At 33.1% G+C, this 6,111-nt stretch overlaps 1 pseudogene; it reads right to left on the reverse strand.

Annotated features, from left to right (window-relative positions):
* Positions 1 to 405: 405 nt before the first annotated feature.
* LOC142533939 (uncharacterized) lies at positions 406 to 5,693 on the reverse strand (annotated as a pseudogene).
* Positions 5,694 to 6,111: the final 418 nt, after the last annotated feature.

Consider the following 6,111-nt stretch of genomic DNA (forward strand, 5'->3'; position numbering starts at 1 on the left):
AATGTATGACATTTTTGCAAAAATTACTAAGATACAAACAATAAACATGATTTTATATATTTTTTTTATTTTTTTTAATTTTTTAATTTTTTTTTATAAGTTTGTTCTCCCCCCAATTAGAATATGACATTGTCCCTAATGTCAAAATAACTATTAATAAAGAGTACATAATGAAAGATATATCACCTGGAATTTTATTGAAGATAACAAACTGAAACAAACGCAAACCAATCCACGACTTTTGAATCAATGATCCAACTTCTTTTTCATACTGCTTGATTGCGACCAATTGATCTTTGTTATCATCAGATCAGGCTTATGAACAAAAGCTTCCAAATCATTAATTAATTGGTCGGCAGTCGAAGCACAGATGAGCATCCATCGTGAATTTTCTGAAATGAAATTCTATTCCACAGCTTTATCAAGAAATGTCAACAAACTGTCATAATAATTATTGATATTCAACAAGCCCACAGGTTTATTATGGATATTAAGTTCTGCCCAAGAAACAGTGTGAAAAATTTCTTCTAATGTACCAAAATCACCTGGTAGTGCGATAAAAGCATCAAAATTTTCAATCATTTGAGTGATTCTTTCATACATAGAAAAAACTTTTAATTCCTCCCCAATCGTAACACCTGTAATATTTCCTTCATCAAAAGCTGTAGGAATAATACCCAAAACCTGACTACCTCCAAGATGAGCAGATGTTGAAACAGATCCCATTAACCCAATATTACCTCCCCCATATACCAAGTGAATTTTTCTCTCAGCCAATATCTTTCCAAGATTATTCGCTGCTTCTACAAACACTTCATTTTTTCCAGGACTCGACCCACAAAATACACAAATATTTTTCAATGTTTGTGCAGAGGATCCAGCCATGTTTTTACTTTCTTTTTTTGTAATTTTCCTCTGGTTTTACGTCCAGAAACGGCTTCAACGCCTTCTATGAGTCGAGGATATGCTTCCCATCCAATTTTCTTATAAATTGGTAAATAGGGTCTTTTTTAGTCGGATTCCCAAGACTATGACGCTCATCTTGGAATTGTTTCCATAAACGGAGAATTTCAATATGCATATGTCCACTAGAATGCGTCTCAAGAGTCAATAAGATGTTATCTAAAGACTCCTTACTCAGCCCATTCTTAATGAAACCAATTTTATCTTCTCTGTTATTGGAAACACATCCCAAAGATCTGCATCGTTTGTCACAAGTCCATCTTGCACACTTATGACAAACCCCTAAACTTTTGGCCCTTCGTTTTTTCGCATAAGTGCTTTTTCCTAATCCAGGCAAATACCGAATGGGCAATGATTGTGGAACTTCTCCTCCTAATCGGACCTTAGCTTCTATTACAAGACGAATATCTTCTGGAATTCCTTTTTGCATTAGCAATTTCAATCTTTCACACCTTTCTGCATAAATTTTTCTTAGGACATTTTCAAAAACAGAGGGAAAATATTTATAAATTTTTGAAAGAATTTCATCTATTTTGAAAAGAAAAGAAATGATTTTTTTTTTATTTTTGTATCAGCAATTGTGGGAAACTGATTTAACCGACTATGAGAGTCACGGAGTACCGTTATCCGCCATTTAACCGGGAAAATAAAAAGATTAAGAAAACCTGAAATAAAAACAAACAAACTTAAATGCAACACCAAAAAAAGAAAAAAAATCAAGGATCAGAAAGGGAAATAAGCTCTTCTTAAAAGATTTCATTTTCTAAAAATGGTTTAAGCCTTTGTCCATTTACTTTAAAAATATCACCATTTTAGGATTTTCAATATCCACAGCTCCATAAGTATACACATGCTTTACAACATATGAGCATATCCATCTTGATCATAATTTTTCTGGGAATATGTGAAGTCGAGAATTATAAAGCAAAACTTTTTTACCAATCTCAAAATATTTTCTAAGAATTGTTTTATCATGAAATGATTTGATTTTTGCTTTATAAATCCTTGATTTCTCATACGCGTCATTTCTGAGTTCATCAAGTTCATTAAGTTGCAATTTACGCAATTTGTTGGCATTATCCATGCTTGAATTTAAATTTTTGATCGCCCAATAAGCTTTATGTTCCAATTCTACAGGCAAATGACAATGTTTTGCATAAACCAAACTATAGGGAGACATATTCAATGATGTTTTAAAAGCTGTTCGATATGCCCAAAGTGCATCATTAAGTCGCAGAGACCAATCTTTTCTATTTGAGTTAACAGTTTTTCCAAAATTTGCTTTATCTCCCTATTAGCTAATTCAACTTGTCCATTTGTTTGAGGATGATAAGGAGTAGTTACTTTATGAGTAATACCATATTTTTTCATTAATGAAGCAAATGGTTTATTAACAAAGTGAGTTCCCCCATCATTTATCATGGCTCGAGGAATTCCAAATCTACTAAAAATATTTTCTTTTAAAAATTTGATGACGATTTTATGATCATTTGTTCGACATGGAATTGCCTCTATCCATTTGAAAACATAATCAAATCCAACTAAAATATACAAGTATCCAAACGACGGTGGAAAAGGTCCCATAAAATCAATTCCCCAACAGTCAAAGATTTCAATTTCAATGATAGGATTCAAAGGCATCATGTTTCTTTTTGAAATCGCACCCAATTTTTGACAATTTTCACAGATCTTGCAGATTTCGTGGGTGTATTTAAACAAAGTGGGCCAATAAAATCCACACTGCAAGATTTTTGCAGCCGTTTTCTTTGAAGAAAAATGTCCTTCGCATGCTTCTGAATGACAAAATTTAATGACACTACTTACCTCATTGTCGGGTATGCACCGTCGAAAAATTTGATCCGGACAATACTTGAACAGATACGGATCATCCCAATAAAAGTTTTTTACCTCATTCAAAAATTTTCTTTTATCTTGAGAACTCCATTGTTGTGGCATTTTTCCTGTCACAAGAAAATTTACTATGTTAGCAAACCAAGGTGTAGTAGTAACTTAAAATAGATGTTCATCAGGAAAATTATCCTTAATTGGTGTCATTTCACAAGATGATCCTGTTACTAGTCTCGATAAATGATCGGCTACGACATTCTCGGTTCCTTTTTTATCTTTGATCACAATGTCAAATTCTTGGAGCAACAAAATCCATCGTATCAGTCGTGGCTTTGCATCCTGTTTGGTCAACAAATATCTAATAGCAGAATGATCAGTAAACACAATAGTCGTTGATCCAATCAAATAAGAACGAAATTTATCTAATGCAAATATTACAGCAAGTAGTTCTTTTTCAGTTGTGGAGTAATTCATTTGAGAATTGTTTAAAGTTCTACTTGCATAATATATCACATAAGGCTTACCGTTTCTTATTTGACCCAATACTGCACCGACTGCATAATCAGTCGCATCGCACATGATTTCAAATGGTAAAGACCAATCAGGAGGTTGCATGATAGGAGCTGATGTTAAATGTCGAATGATTTTATCAAAAGCATTTTGACATTCTTGAGTCCACTCAAATGCAGTGTCTTTTGTTAAGAGGTTACAAATGGGTTTAGAGATTAAACTAAAGTCCTTTATAAACCTGCTATAAAATCCAGCATGTCCCAAAAATGAGCGAATTTCTTTAATGGTTTTTGGAGAGGGTAAATTGGCAATGACATCAACTTTTGCTTTATCAACTTCAATTCCATGAGATGACACAACATGTCCCAAAACAATTCCAGAAGTAATCATGTAATGACATTTTTTCCAATTTAAAATAAGACCTTTTTCCTCGCATCTTTTTAAAACTTTTTCCAAATTTTCAAGACAATTATCAAATGTATTCCCAAAGACAGTTAAATCATCCATGAAAATTTCCAAACAATTTTCAACCATGTCGCAAAAAATGCTTAGCATACATCTTTGAAATGTTGCTGGGGCATTGCATAATCCAAATGACATCTTCTAAATGCAAATGTTCCAAAAGGACATGTGAATGTAGTTTTATCTTGATCTTCGAGTGCAATGAGAATTTGATAATAACCTGAATATCCATCAAGAAAACAGTAGTATGGATGACCTGCTACTCTTTCTAAAATTTGATCCAAAAATGATAATGGAAAATGATCTTTTCTAGTGGCGTCGTTTAATTTTCTATAATCAATACACATCCGCCAATTAGATGGGACTCGACTTGTTAACAATTCACCTTTTTCATTTTTTATCACTGTGATGCCAGATTTTTTTAAGACTACTTGTGTTGGGCTTACCCACTTACTATCAGAAATAGGGTAGATAATCCCAACATCAAGTAGTTTGAGAACTTCAGTTTTCACAACATCTTTCATGTGTGGATTTAATCTCCTTTGTGGTTGTTGAGATGTTTTTGCATTTTCTTCTAAGTGAATTTTGTGAGTGCAAATTAGTGGATTAATGCCCTTGAGATCTTTTAGTGTCCAACCAATTGCATTTTTATGTCTTTTAAGCATATCAACTAATTTACCTTCTTCATCACTTGCTAGTTTGGAAGAAATTACCACCGGATATGTTTCATCTTCTCCAAGAAATGCATACTTCAATTCTTCTGGCAAGGGTTTTAACTCCAATATGGGTGGTTCGTCTTTGTTCTCATATTTTGCATCAAATTCTTTCTCTGATCCTGGTAACGAGTGATAGCTGATAAAATCATCAAGATCAATTTCAATATTTTCTTTAACAGTTTCAATTGAACAAATATCTAATTGATCACGAGTACTCCCTTCTTGAATGTTTTCTTCCACAAGAGTTTCAATAAGATTTTCATCTTCACTTTCATCTCCTTTGTCATGTGGTTGCTTACAAAGATTAAAAACATTGAGCTCCAAGGTCATGTTACCAAATGACAACTTCATTATTCCATTCCTGCAATTTATAAGAGCATTAGAAGTTGCTAAAAATGGACGACCCAGAATTACAGGAATTGCATTACAAGCTTTGATAGGTTGTGTATCTAAAACTATGAAATCGACAGGATATACAAAGTTATCAACTTGGACCAATACGTCTTCTACCATACCTCTTGGCACCTTAACAGATCTATCGGCAAGTAAAAGTGTTACCGAAGTAGGTTTTAACTCGCCTAGATTGAGTTCTTGATAAACTGAATATGGAAGTAAATTCACACTAGCTCCAAGATCAAGCAAGGCTTTTTTAATCTTTCGTTCTCCAATAATACATGAAATAGTAGGACAACCAGGGTCTTTGTATTTCAAAGTATTATTATTTTGAATGATTGCACTTACTTGTTCGGCTAAAAATGCTTTCTTTTTCACATTCAATTTTCTTTTCACAGTGCACAAGTCTTTCAAAAATTTGGCATATGATGGTACATGTTTTATTGCATCTAATAAAGGAATATTAACTTTTACTTGTTTAAAAATATCAAATATATCAGAATTCAAATTTGATTTTTTTGTATTTTTCAATGCATGAGGGAATGGTGGTGACACTGTCTGTTGAACCTCCTCTTCGCAAGTTATGGGTTCCACTTCCTTACCCTTGGGAGTTGATTTATCATCATCTTCACAAGGTTCAAGAATGGATTTTTCCACAACCTTACCACTTCGAAGGGTAGTAACAGATTTTACCTGATCCATCGGTTGAGTTCCAGAAGTTCCAGTTTGTGAATGATGATCCTTGGGATTAGGCAGAGGTTGTGAAGGAAATTTACCTTTTTCATGAACATTAAGTGCAAATGCAAATTTAGCAAGAGTATCTTTCAAATCTGTCATGGTTTGAGCAGTTTGAGTATTGATAGACTCTTTCTTTGCAATGAAAGAATTCAATGTATCTTCCAAATTTCTTTTAGGTGGAGGAACATAAGGTGCATAATTTTGAAAATTTTGTTGATTTTGGAAATGTGGTTGTGAAAATTGTGCAGCATTATCATTCCTCCAACTAAAATTTGGATGATTTCACCAACCTGGATTGTAATTTTGAGAAAATGGTTCAAAATTTGGCTTTTTGAAATTGTTCAAAACATTGGCTTGTTCATGGAGACATTCTTTAAAAGAGTGCAAATTGGGACAATCTTTTGTAAAATGATCATTTGTATCACAGATGTGACACGCAATTTCTTGAACATATTTTAATTGACCATCCTTTTTCAATTCA

Source organism: Primulina tabacum, chromosome 18, assembly GCF_025594145.1.
Source record: "Primulina tabacum isolate GXHZ01 chromosome 18, ASM2559414v2, whole genome shotgun sequence".
Taxonomy (NCBI): Eukaryota; Viridiplantae; Streptophyta; class Magnoliopsida; order Lamiales; family Gesneriaceae; genus Primulina; species Primulina tabacum.